At 38.1% G+C, this 15,096-nt stretch overlaps 1 protein-coding gene across 47 annotated transcripts in view; it reads left to right on the forward strand.

Moving 5' to 3' along the window:
- The window catches only part of LOC309811099 (regulating synaptic membrane exocytosis protein 1-like), a gene marked incomplete at both ends in the record, with an annotated part of 218,126 nt that overhangs the window by 137,886 nt on the left and 65,144 nt on the right, over positions 1 to 15,096 (forward strand). The gene's annotated exons all lie outside the window — the stretch shown is intronic.

A 15,096-nucleotide genomic window follows, 5' to 3' on the forward strand; every position in this document is an offset into this window, starting at 1 on the left:
GGAGGGTTCCCTTTTGAGAGATGACTTTCTAATGTTTCACTATTTACTGAATATTGTACACCAGCTTTTGTTGAACCGTGTGTGTGTGTGTGTGTATGTACGCATATATATTTAACTGAATTTATGGTAGACTGGAAATGCATGGATATATGTTTCACTCATCATTTGGTCCCTAAGGTCCCTAAACACTAAGGTCCCTAAACATTTCTTAGAATACATAATAAACAAATTATTGGCTTATTTAATATTTAAACAGAGTAATTACATTTTTTCTACCCCATTATCCACTTAGTTCCCAAGTCAAAAGCTGGAAGCTGCCCTAGTTTTAACTCTCCCCAATCCTCCTCCTAATGCTTTGTTTCTCAATCTTTGTACCATTATCAACCCCCAAGGAGACTTTTGGATGCTCTTTCCCTAAAGCCCTCCCCACAGGACATTTTAACCTCATAGGTACTCTGTGTTTGTACACTGTGGCCCCTTAGAGGACCACAACCATAGTATTAACAGATCTTTTTATCCATCTAACCTCCACCAAGAGCCAATGATCACCTTTGGAAGCTTATTACTCACATTGAGAATTTGTGTTCAAATCAGTCATCAATTGTATTGATTTTACTTCCTACATAGAACTCATGATCACAGACTGAAGATTACAGAGGACAGTTGTTTTTATTCCTCTCTAGTTGTCAACTGAAAATTACCCAAATTTTGCAAGAAAAAGACTGAAAATTTCATCTACTATGAAACTAGGAGACAACTACATCCTTAAATTATAAACCATAGAAAAAAGCCTTCAAATTCAGTGAAATCTGGACTAAAATGAGGAGAAATACCAAGAGTAGACACTGACTTATTCAGCTACTGAATATAATGTAGAGTTCTCCAAAGTAAATGGCACAGCCTTAAAAAGCCCAATCAAAAATGTGCACCTAGGATCTGTGAGAACTAGGGAAAGCTCTAGACCTGGGACATCCTGAAACAGTGTTTCATACCTCAGAGGAGCAGCTGACATCTGCTCAGAGGAGAAGCCTCACTGGTCTGCCAGGCTGTCTGGGAGCTGTAAATAGGAATCAATTTGGAAAACACTACTCAGTGTAGTTTGCAGAGGAATAAATTGCTATAGCACAATCATAACATACATCTTCATTACTAATCATGTGGAGATTTGGATAACATCACTGGTCTGGATGATTTTAACCTTATCTGAAAATAAGCCATAAGATGACACAGGCTTTCCAGCTGTAGGTGTGACAGGATGGCTTGTATCAGACGGATGGTCCCACCTGTAAACCTACAAAAGCTAAACAAGAAAAAACAAACCAATGAAAAACTATTTGGCGGCGCTTGGAAGCAACATAGCAGACAAAGAAACTGGAGGAATTGCAACCCTTGAAAGACGGAAAGAACACAAAGTGATGCCACATGTACCCCTTTTTCTATGGAGGAACTTTTCAACCCGGTGACACAGATACTGGAGCAAAGCAAAAAGCAGCATCTTCCCGGGCTGAGGAGACAGATGTCACTGTTCAGGAACTGACAAAGAAGCTGGAAACTGTGAGTGGAGGGTCCCAACATTTGCTACAGATTCCCCTCATTTGTTGACTGCTGAGCTGTGCATGCACAGAAATTAACCGAGAAATTAACCAAACAGCAGCAGCTGGAAGCCGAACTTCTGAGCAGAGCTTCCAGCAGCTGCCGGGTGCCGGGAGAGGTCCATCCACTTCAAGTGCGTGGGAAACACTTTGGTGTCCTGGACAAATTCCAGAAGGACCAAACTGGGAATAAGCGTCACACACTATGAGTAAGGGCAGACCTTCAAGCCCAGCTCTGAACAGGAACCGGATCAATTCTCTCTGCCAACCAAAAGCAGTTTCACCCTTGTTGGAGGAAAATAATATCATCCAGAGCCTCTGTAGGTAGGTTTTCACCCACAATGTCTAATTTAAATTTACAAGGCAAGCTAAAACTTTTAAATTAATAGAAAGAGGACCAACCAACTAAAAACTAACAATAGAGTTATCAAAGAGGGACCTTAAAATATCCAAGATTAATATGTTCTAGCAAAAAAAGGAGAATGGATGCTTTCAGCAGAGACCTGGAATCCATTTGTATAAATTGAGCAATAATTCTAAAACTAAAAAATACCAAAAAAATAAAAATAAAAACACTAACAACACATTTAATAGGTGGGTTTAATTAATTAATTAATGGCATATTATAAACAGCAGAACAGAGAATGAGTGAGCTGGTCAGTGGAAAGTATATAAATGGACACAAGAGAAAGAAGAGAAGTTTCAGGAGAACAGGACAGATGTGAGATGTGGTGGGAAGGTCTGAGTGTGTAACTGAGTCCCAGAAGGAGAGGAAGTGCAGAAACAATACTTGAATCCTGAAGGGCTGGCTGAGAACTTTCCAACTTTATAAATCCAACGACCTTTCAAATTCCAAAAATATATGAAGAGAAAAATAAATCTAGCAATATCATGATCAGAGTACTGAAAACTAAGGAAAAAAACTTTTCTTAAAAGAATCCTAGGGGGGGAAAAAGAGATTATTGGGCCTCCCTGGTGGCACAGTGGTTGAGAGACCGCCTGCTGATGCAGGGGACATGGGTTCGTGCCCCGGTCCGGGAGGATCCCACATGCCACGGAGCGGCTGGGCCCGTAAGCCATGGCCGCTGAGCCTGCGCGTCCGGAGCCTGTGTTCCGCAGCGGGAGAGGCCACAGCAGTGAGAGGCCCACGTACCGCAAAAAAAAAAAAAAAAAAAAAAAAAAGAGATTATCTTCAGAGAAGCAGCACTAAGATTTTGGCTAAAATTTCAACATATGTTATGAAAGCCCCAAACCAATGGAATGACCAAAGGAAAGAATGCCGCAAGAAAAAATAAAAACATCCAACCCCGTGTTTATACTTAGTACATGTTACCCAGCAAAAATAACCTTCAGACAGTGCACGGATACATGAATGAAACAGCTAAGAACTCATCACCAGCGGACCTGCTCTTCATGGTGGGAGAAAATGTCCCCAGTTGGAAGCTCTAAGCTGGAGGAAGAAGTAGAGAACACTAGGGAGAGTTAGTTAGTAATCATAACAGCAACAACAACAACATACTGGGGAGAGTTAGTAATAATAACAGTAACAACAACAACATACGAGGAGAGATAGTAATAATAACAGTAACAACAACAACATACGAGGAGAGATAGTAATAATAACAGTAACAACAACAACATACGAGGAGAGATAGTAATAATAACAGTAACAACAACAACATACGAGGAGAGATAGTAATAATAACAGTAACAACAACAACATACGAGGAGAGATAGTAATAATAACAGTAACAACAACAACATACGAGGAGAGATAGTAATAATAACAGTAACAACAACAACATACGAGGAGAGATAGTAATAATAACAGTAACAACAATAACAACCAGAGAGTTAGTAATCATAACAGTAACAAAAACAACAACCAGGGAAAGTTAGTAATAATAATAGTAACAACAACAGTACCCAGTGGTAGTTAAGACGTGTACAAGTAACACCTATAAAATACCTATGTGAAAGGTGGGAGGGGAGTAAAGGAATCAAGCTGCTGTAAAGTTCGTGCATTATTCTAAAAGTAGTAGCATTTCTAACTTAAGGAAAATTCTGATAAGGGGAATACTTTAATCTTGAGAGCACCCACTAACAAATACTAGAAGAACACACAACACAGATCCTAATAGTGGAGGAAAATATGCCTAACTAATCTAGCTAGGTAAAAAGGAGAGGTGAAAGTACAAACGGATGTGATCGTTAAAAATAAACAGCCAATAGCCGACTTAACTCTGGCCGTATCAGTAATTGCCTCAAATGTAAATGGACTAAATGCTTATTACCAATATCATGGAATGAAAACAGGAGATATCAGTGCAGGTGACCAAATATTTAAATGATATGAACAATTTTATGCAGATAAGTTTTATACCCGATATCAAGTCAGCAAACGGACCAACAGGCCAAATCTGTTTTTGTGAATAAAGTTTTATTGGGACACATCTGTGCCCATTTGTTTATATGTCCTCTGTGGCTCTTTTCCCACTACAATAACAAAGGTGAGACTGTTTGGCCCACAAAGCCTAAAATATTTACTATTTGATACTTTACAAAATAAATGTACCTAACCCTGACTTAGATGAAATTTACAAATTCCTTGAAAAGCACAGCTTACTAAAACTAACATAAGAAGGAATAAAAACACGGAGGAGTCCTATATCTATGATTAAAGATGACCCTATAATTGTTTTATACCTCCCCACAAGGAAAACTGCCGACCCAGATGGATTCACTGGTAAGTTGTTCCAAAAATTTAAAGAATAAATGCTCTTAGTCTTACCCGATATTTCCAGAGAGTAAAGAGGAGAAATACTTCCAAACTCTCTCTGTGAGTCAAACCTCTACTTGATAAATTTGATAAGGAGAAGACAGGAAAATTATAGGCCAAAATCTCTTATTAAATTAGACAAAAGACCTCAAGCAAAATTTTAGCCAATTGAATCCAGATAGAGAAAGAGATCACTTTGTAAAATTCCATCTGTGGGATTTTGGGACATTTTTGAACATCGGGGGTCTGTTCGACCTTGGTGGGACCTTCCTGGAGAGCCCCTGTGGGTTGGGACCCAGCCAGGCTGAATATGATCTCGGGCACTGCAGGCCAGTGTCTGGTTAAAGGGAGGCTTCCCGTATGTGTCACAGGGTGATCTATCTGTCAGTCTGTCTGTCTCTAGCCATCTCTATGAGACAGAGAAATTTTGAGAGAGAGAATGAGAATACATTATGAAGACAACAGTTTTGTCCTGTAAGTGAGAGACTGCCTTAGCATTATCTCTATGTAATTCACTGTAGAAGGAAAGAAAGAAATCCTCTGATCCTCTCATCATCACAGTAGACACAGAAAAATTTTTAATAAAGTTCATTACACATATATGATAAAATATGTTAGTGAACTAAAAAGAGAATTTTCTTAAAATGATAAAGGTAAGCTACCCTAACCTTACAACAAGCATCATACTTCATAGGGAAATACTGAACACTTTCCCCTGAGTTCACTGAAGCCACTTTCACAACCTCTGCTCAACATTATTTGGATGGTCCTAGCCAGTGTTGGACCTGGCAGTGTGGCAATATAGCAAAGAAAAATAAATAAAATCAATAAAGATTATAAATGAAGAATGTAAACTGTCATTATTCACAGTCTATATGATTGCACATATAAAAAACTCAAAAGAATCTGCCACAAAATTATTAGAATTAATAAACGAATTTAGCATTCACTAGATGCAAGGTCAGTATATAAAAACCAGTTGTATTTTTATGTACCAGCAACAAACATTGGGACATGAAATTTATAAAATACATCAATACAATATAATCAGAAACATGAAATACCTAGGAATAAATCTAATGCCTAATTAAACTAAGTAGGTAAATGAATTAGGAATAAACTAAATAAGTAGGAATAAATTAACAATATGTAAGTCCTCAATATGAAAAGTACTTATAGCTCATGTGTAGGTGAAATTCAATAATTACACAGGGACAACTACTTCTGAAGGTCTGGCTATTTGAAGGGATCAAATGTAAATAGTGGTCTAACTCGAGTGCCTCCCCTTGGTTCTAAGTGATACCTGCTATCAAAATAGGTCCACTAGACATGCTTAGGAAATTTGATGCCATCTTGGTTATCAGTCAACAGGTCCAGAATTTTAACTCCTGGAAATTATGAGCTATTCCTGGGGATGGTCTCTTGATCAGTAGGTTCCTTTTGTATTGACCATTTGTGATTAGTAACTTGTGTATTGATCCAAACTAAAGTGTAGGACTCAAATAATTTGAGTTGACTTCTAACATTTTTTGTAAACAGTGTAGTGAATTTATGTGTATTACAACCATCTTTTAATGTGCCTTAAATTACTTGTCCCTTTTTAGGCTTACTGTGGAATCATTATAGGCTTCTATGTTCTTTTGGTGTGTTGAAGATATAGAAATTGATTATAATTGTTTTTAAGCTAAATTTTGTCCTTAATTTAAGAGTGGGAATCATTTTTACATAGTACCTCCTAGGCCTTTCCTGAAAGCATCCTTACTTTCTGAAGATGAGAAGATATTTCAGGCCTGTATTTTTTCATTCTATTCCAAAATTTCATGCCAGCCACCTTACATTAGAATAGGGAACCAAAATCTGGCAACTAAAGGTGCAGATTTGATTGCTTATATGATTGATCCCTTGCCTGTCTATGGGTAATACAGAGTCTTTTTTGTCTATTTTAGGGAACATAAGCTCATGATGTTTCAATTTTATTTTATCAATCTTCAAAAAAAATTCTTGTTTGAAATGAGTTTCTACATTGTCTATTACCATCATTTCATTGATTCTACAATGCACACTGGTCTGTACTTTATCATATATGAAAACCGTATGTATTTTACAATTGATGGCATGACATGGTTTATTTAGCAGCATTTTTCTTTCTTAAAAATCCATAAAATAATGCTGTATCTTGATACTGATGACATAATTGATTTGATTCAGTGCATATAGATTATCCTCCCACCTTTGCCATATTATGGTGAGTTTCATCACACCAAGTCATATGTGTAATTTATTATTGGGCCAAAGCAATATCACCACCAGGCTTTCCTTGCAGTACCTACCAGTATGAGGTCCCCCAGATTCTGCTAAAGTTCAGGATATGACCTTCTTCATTACCTGTAGTCCCAGGACCCTGTAAGTCATAGAACAAATACTAGACCGGTTCTCTGTGCAGCCTTTGTAGGTGTGCAGTCTATGTATGAAGTACAACTCTTGTCCCTTAATGGTAAGCTGGCCATCCCTGATTAAATAAAATTTGTTCTCAGCTAAATATTTCAGATCAATTATTCATTTTAACAGAAAACTAAATTCTAATCTTGCATTAATGTAATATTTTTCAGTAAATGACTCATAGACCTTCCCTATTATATTATGAATATTTCCATCAAATAGAGAGAGTCAAAGTTCTATTGTTTTGCTCTTTAGATTTACTGTTTAAGACTACAATAAACCAGGTAAATAATTCACTTTTCCTCAAACCTTTGACAATTTAATGTTTTCACCCAAGTTTTGTCTTTTACTCTCCTCATTCATATTCCAGGTATTTTACTGTAAGAAACAATTTCCTTCTTTTCCTTTGATAAATAAAAACACATCTACTACCTTGAATATGTCACATATTTTTGTCAGTTTTTTCTAGTTTAGAATGAACCATCCATATTAATTGCAACTTTTAACCTAAGCTTCTATTTTGTAGAGAAAACCTGGAGGTAGATAATTGAGCATAACAGGCTGTCTGTCAGAGGCAAGCAATGAAGCAGCCTAACAAGTTACAGCAGACATAATAAAACATCCTACAAACAACCCAAACAAAAAATGGGCAGAAGACCTAAATATACATTTCTCCAAAGAAGACATACAGACATACAGATGTCCAAGAGGCACATGAAAAGATGCTCCACAATAATTCTTTGCTAATTGTTAGAGAAATGCAAATCAAAACTGCAATGAAGTACCTCCTCACACTGGTCAGAATGGCCATCATTTTAAAATCTATAAACAATAAATGCTGGAGAGGGTGTAGAGCAAAGGAAACCCTCCTGCACTGTTGATGGGAACGTAAACTGGTGCAGCCACTGTGGAGAACAGTATGGAGTCTCTTTAAAAAAACTAAAAATAGAACTACCATATGATCCAGCAGTCCCACTCCTGGGCATATATCTGGAGAAAACCATAATTCAAAATGATACCTGCACCCCAGTGTTCATTGCAGGACTATTTACAGAAGCCAAGACACGGAAGCAACCTGAATGCCCATCCATAGACAGATGAATGGGTAAAGAAGATGTGGTATATATACACAATGGAATATCACTCAGCCATAAAAAAGAATGAAATAATGCCACTTGCAGCAACATGGATGGACCTAGAGATGATCATACTAAGTGAAGTAAGTCAAACATAGAAAGGCAAATATCATGATATCACTTCTATGTGGAATCTAAAAAAAAGATACAAATGAAACATTTGCAAAACAGAAATAGACCCACAGACCTAGAAAACAAACTTATGGTTACCAAAGGGCAAAAGACAGGGGAGAGATAAATTAGGAGTTTGGGATTAACATATACACACTACTATATATAAAATAGATAAACAACAAGGACCTACTGTATAGCACAGAACTATACTCAATATTTTGTAATAACCTATAATGGAAAAGAATCTGAAAAATAATATATATATACATATATATGTATAACTGAATCACTTTACTGTATACCTGAAACAGTGCAGATTATACTTCAATTTAAAAAACTTAAAAATAACTAACTAAATAAAAATAAAACATCCTTACAACCTACAGTATCCTATAAAGTTGCAAAAATGAAGATAAAGCTTTGCATCATCCAAAGGCAAATACACTGTATAACTAATTAATAACTTGGATTACGTTTAAGCTGACACTCCAACCAACTTAATTACTGTTGATATCAGAGTTTTTTCAGAACTATAGGTCAATTTATTTATTATGTAATTCTACATTTTAATGTAGAATTAAAATGTAACATCTTAAATGTTACTGGAAGAAATGCTAGCTTATCCAATAAGTAAAATCAATATAGAAAATATAGGAATTTTAGATTAACTAGTCTGTTCATGAGAAAACTAACCTAAATCTTAAACAATAAAATAAAATTTTGTGCTTGTATTACATACTACACTGATAAAATCTGGAATAAGACATAATGCTGTTTTTTAAAAATTTGAGTTATAATTCACATACCATAAAATTCACCCTGTTCAATTGTACAGTTCAGTGGTTTTTAGCATATTCACAATTCGTTGTGCAACCATCACTGCTGTGTAATTTGAGAATTTTTTTTTTTTTTTTTCTTTTTGCTGTATGCGGGCCTCTCACTGTTGTGGCCTCTCCCGTTGCGGAGCACAGGCTCCGGATGCGCAGGCCCAGCGGCCATGGCTCACGGGCCCAGCCGCTCCGCGGCATATGGGATCCTCCCAGACCGGGGCACGAACCCGTATCCCCTGCATCGGCAGGCGGACTCTCAACCACTGCGCCACCAGGGAGGCCCTTGAGAATATTTTTATCTTCCCCCAAAGAAACCTATAACTGTTTGCATCATGCCCCTCCCCCCTCCTCTAGCCCCTGGTGACCACTAATCCACATTTGTCTCTGGATCTGATATTTTATTTAAATGGAATTATTCAGTATGTAGCCTTTGATGTCTGGCTTTTTTCATGGAGTATAATATTTTCAACTTCATCCATGTTTGTAACATGAATCATTCATTTTTATATGTGATAATATTCTATCATATGGATGAAGCACATTTTGTCCCCATTCATCAGTTGATGGGCACTTGGGTTGTTTCCTCTTTTTAACTGTTATGAATAATGCTGATCTGAACTTTCCTGTGTAAGTGTTTGTATGGATATATGTCTTCAATTCTGTTGAGGATGTACCTAGGAATGGAATTACTGAGTAGTACGGCAACTCTAGTTTAATTTAACTATGTTTATGTTTAACTAAATTGCCAAACTCTTTCCAAAGCAGCTACATCATTTTACACTCCCACCAGCAGTGTATGAAAGGTCCAATTTCTTCAGAGTCTCATCAGCACTTGTAGGCATCTCTTTTTTACTGTAGCTGTCCTGTGCATGTGAAGTGGCCTCTCATCGTGGTTTTCATAAAGCTTTTTTAGGCCAAATTTATCAAACTAGTTTGATATCTCAAAGGATTCACTTTGATTGTGGATTTAGATTCTTATATTAAAATTCTTTTGAGTTAGCCATTTCTTGAAAATGGATTTTTCTTGAAAGACAAGCATATTCAAAGTATTAGAAGTTCAGTTTCTTTTCTTCTCTGGGAATTCTTTAGTTAACTGTACGAGAATTATGTAAGTGCTCATTGGTCTACATAGATCAATCAGAACGGGAGCTCTGTTCAGTTAATATCTGTCTGCCCAAACCACTATCCCTAGGGTGCAGAGAAAGTAAGAGATTTTTTTCACCAATTGAAAAGACTGTTTTTTCTTATAAATTTATTTATTTTATTCATTTTTATTTTTGGCTGTGTTGGGTCTTCGTTGCTGCGTGCGGGCTTTCTCTAGCTGCGGCGAGCAGGGGCTACTCTTCGCTGTGGTGCGCAGGCTTCTCATTGTGGTGGCTTCTCTGGTTGTGGAGCACGGGCTCCAGGCGTGCGGGCTTCAGTAGTTGTGGCATGCAGCCTCAGTAGTTGTGGTGCATGGGCTTAGTTGCTCCACAGCATGTGGGATTTTCCCAGACCAGGGCTTGAACCTGTGTCCCCTGCATTGGCAGGCAGATTCTTAACCACTGTGCCACCAGGGAAGTCCCGAAAAGACTATTTTTTAAACACAAAGAGAACTAGCAGTTTCAGTTTTATCAACTTTGACATAGACAGAAATTGATTCAGAAACCTAACCCTAGAGTTTAAAGGGCTGTTCTTTATCATGGACAAGACATTTTCTTAAATGATGTGAACTTTTGTAACATGCCAACGACCAGACATGCAAAAAGCCAAACAAAGAAGATTTTCTGTCATCCATCACCCAACTCTCAGTTCATCCCTGAGGTCTGCCATCCAACAGATTTCATCCGTAGACGGATTCCATATTGTTGCTGCTACTGGTGAGGAATGTATTATCCATCACAAACAGAGCAGAAGAAGAGACAGATTTACCAAGACCCAGAACTAGCAGCAAACAAAACAAAACCAGCGTCAAAAAAAGAAAACAGAGACTGAAAGTAATGTCCTCTTGCCTCTTGATATTAAATCCAGGAGTCAGGAAAAGGCATCCTTGGGCTCAGAGCCTTCATGGGGCACCCTGCTCAGAGGTCCAGCAGAAGGCCATCTGGGCATTTTGACGGGACCTCCAATGCTCTCAAAACATAATTCTCAAAATTAAAACATAATTGTTAGAAAAACAGATAGGAAATGTCAAAGTTTTAACTCATTAGTGAGAAAACTGAGAGGGTGACAAGCTGGTTCCTAAGATGATGTACATATAGACATACATATATAGTCATTGAAAAAAAAGGGAATGCTGAAACATTATTCAGTTCGATTAAAAACTGGATAATGTTCTCTAGATCAGTAAAACCCTAACCTTGAGGTTATCCTCACTACTAAGTAGTGGTTATTTGCTCCGTATCAGTTATCTTCAAGTTAACATCTAACTTTTACAGAGTTATAAAATTTTCGGACCATAATTATTATAAGAGTAAATAGTAAGTCAAAAAATGTTCCATTCCCCTAGAGAGTCAAATGCCCTTAGGCCCTTAGAGAGCTTATTAGTTAATCCTTAAACAAGGCATTAACCTGTAAGGCAATTTTTTTCTTAATCTCATTTCCAAGTTTAGAGATTTTATTTTCTTAACAGAAAGGAGACAGTTACTACTCTGAGCAACTGGGTGATTGGAGTGTCTTTAATGTGATACGGAAGTTTAGAGAAGGAGTAGTTTTTCCTTGGGTTGAACACATTTTTGAGAGCCTTAGCAGTTCACAAGTAGGTACATAAATCTAGAGTTGAGGGCTGAGCCAAGGTGGAGAGAAGCCCTGGGAATCAGCAGCACATAGAAGGATATAAAGCTTGGGACCAGATGACACATCGAGGGAGCAGGTCTCATGTGGGGAATAGAGGTCAGGGTTGGGAGGGTTGAAGAGCTCCAGTGTTTAGTGGTGATGAAGAATAAATGTCCAGGGTGTCCCTGGTGGCACAATGGTTGGGAGTCCGCCTGCCGATGCAGGGGATGCGGGTTCATGCCCCGGTCCGGGAAGATCCCACATGCCGCGGAGCGGCTGGGCCCGTGAGCCATGGCCGCTGAGCCTGCGCGTCCGGAGCCTGTGCTCCGCAACGGGAGAGGCCGTGAGAGACCCGCGTACCGAAAAAAAAAAAAAAAAAAAAAAAAGAAAAGAATAAATGTCCAGCCAGGAGGCACTAGGTGGGAAAATCTATGAGAATAAAGCATCTCAAGATCAAAAGAATCAAACGCTTTGTCACATGCATGGTGTATTGAGAGGTCAAGAGGGTAAACACTGAGAAACGACAGGATTTTGCTACATGGAATAATTGGTGACTGTGATGAAAGGAAAAGGCTATTGGGTGAAGCGGCAGGGACAAAGCCCGCTTCCGTTTAGTCTGGAAGAGAATAGAAAGAGAGGACGTACAAACAACTCAGGTTCTTCAGCAAAAGGTCAGTAGCTAGGAGAGGGGGTGTCAAAGAAGAAAGGTGGGTTTTTCATTTGTTTGGTCTTTAAAGGTGGGTTATATCACAGTCTATTTGTATAGTGAGAATTCACTTTTTTTAACTTCATCAGTTCACAGCAACAGGAGGGTGCTACAAACATTAGTGATGCTTAAGGTGTGTGCTGATATAAACTATCCAAATCTTAACGTAACTGATACAAAAGATATCCGAGGGCTGGGAGGCAGCAGTCATGACTCTACAGAGACCCTGAATAGCTTTATAAGACAGAAAGGTTTACAGTGCATCTTGAAGGATTCAGGCACATCTAAATGACAGGAATAGTCTTCCAGGCAATTGAAGCAGAACAAATAGAAGGCTAAGAAATAGGAGAGTAGAAGTAGATTTGTGCTAAGACTATGACCTTCACATTGATTTAATTAATCTGGGTGGTTAGACCCCCCTGCAAACCTCTCCCCTCAGGTAACAGAAGAATGGAAAATGCCCTAACACATTCCACTTAAAATATGGTGTTCTAGATTCTTCAGGAAGCTATGCACTGTCCTCAGATCACACAAGAATACTTTTGAGCTTCTAAACAAAATATTTATTTTTTGAGGAAAAATTGTGTCTTACTTATTCACAAAACTTTTTTTAACATAACTTCTTTATTTTTTTAAACACTTCTTTTTCTTTTTCTTTTTTTAAAAATTTATTTATTTATTTATTTATTTTTGGCTGTGTTCGGTCTTCATTTCTGTGCGAGGGCTTTCTCTAGTTGCAGCAAGCGGGGGCCACTCTTTATTGCGGTGTGCAGGCCTCTCACTATTGCGGCCTCTCTTGTTGCGGAGCACAGGCTCAGTAGTTGTGGCTCACGGGCCTAGTTGCTCTGCGGCATGTGGGATCTTCCCAGACCAGGGCTCGAACCCGTGTCCCCTGCATTGGCAGGCAAATTCTCAACCACTGAGCCACCAGGGAAGCCCAACATAACTTCTTAATTCACCCCCCACAAGTGATAATCATTTGCTGTATAGATTTCTCTAATTGTTTTCAGAATTTTTATTTGTTGACATTGTAGAACATTTCATGGCTGTAATTAAGTATCCATGAAAAAATTTGTGAATCTTCCTAGCTCATCTTGGATACATTTTCATAGTAGAACTTTATAGAAAACATTTCCCTGTTCTTTCAAACTTCTCTATCACCCAAACAACACTGTCTGAAATTTCACAATAGTTTTTTTGTGTGTGTACAGTGATTTTTAAAATACAGATTGAGAGTTGTGATGTAATTCTGTTTTCATGGCAATAATGTGGAGAAAACAGTACATGTTAGTTTATCCATACTTTACTGTAAAGGTAAAAACAAGATCACCGAAGAGAGGTTTTCAATAACCACTCTGGTGAGTGTGCTAAGGAGATGAAAAACTCGCAGGTGTTTGATTGAAGATGGATATTATGATGGTGAAACTGACCAAATCCTGTCATTTCTGTATATCCTTCAGCAGAATTGTGCTAGTAAAATAGTAGAAAAAGCAGGTACTAAGAGTAGACTTAAGGAGGGTGGCAGAGTTAGGAAACACATTCAAATGAATAGGTGAGAACACGAAAGAAATTGACCGTAATATTTATCCAGAAAGAAAGTCCACTAAAGTTGCGAATATAAACCCCACAGGAATCAGTGTTGAATTGGTCGTCTGTAAAACTGTCATCATTACCGTTTGGAAAAGGAGACTGCATAAAACGCATAGCAAGATTACTAGGCTTGCAAATGGCTTTAAAAACTTTTGAGTTAATGAAAAGATGATTAGAATAAACTGAAAGAATATGAATACCTTATTATTGTCAGGTGAATGTTGACGTGGACCAATTCAAGAAACGCAGCTAGGGATTAAACATTCCAAATGATTCCTGTCAAATCAGATCCCAGTTTCCAATCACTGTCTCTGAAGGGATCCTAAGGTCCAAAAAGTCCTGTCTTTTCCATGGATTCCGAGCCCCTGCACCAATTTTCCTTTCTGCTGAAGCACTCTTTGTGTATATGGCCACAAACATGTTACGTGATCCTAAGACTTTCTGTTGTATTGTTTCTAATCATATTAGGGTTTATTCTGATTTGCGTATGAAATGTCATCACTTAAAGAAGCTATATTCGGTAATATATTTCATTTTTCCAAAGAAGAAATATAGAAAATCAAGATGGTGGTAAAGGTCATGTGAGCCAGTTTTTGCAAATATTTTGAGGACACATAAAATTAAGAGGGTCATTTCAGAGATATCAAACAGGTCTTTATTGGACCAAAAAAGGGATAGTCTAAATGGATACTATAACTTCATATTCAGAGCAATTAAAAAGACTGGAAGAATCCTACCCTCCCTGGCCACCTCCCCAGTTGCCTGTCCTACCTGTAACTCTGACTCACAGACACTCATGTACTTTGGCAAGTAGAAAGGATATTTTCCCTCAACCTTCTACGGTACCTGAAACTCTCAACAGTAATTTATTCATTTGGGAGAGAAGTACCGTGATCTATTCAGATAACCTGATGCAATCTCAGAACATAGACAAGTAAATTTTGCAGAAAAGAACAACAAAAAAAGGAACATCTGGACCCAGAGCCTGTGAGTTCGGAGAGTTGATAGTTGAAAATGAGAGGAAACTTAACATGGAGGCGATGGGGCAGGAGGGGGTGAGGAAGGAGGAAGGAGAAGCAAGGCTTGTCTCCTGAACAGTATTTCCAAGACTCACTCAGCCTCGGATAGCAAGAGGCACCTCTTAGCTGGAATCCCA

Source organism: Mesoplodon mirus, assembly GCF_964341445.2.
Source record: "Mesoplodon mirus genome assembly, chromosome: 10".
In the NCBI taxonomy this organism is placed as follows: Eukaryota; Metazoa; Chordata; class Mammalia; order Artiodactyla; family Ziphiidae; genus Mesoplodon; species Mesoplodon mirus.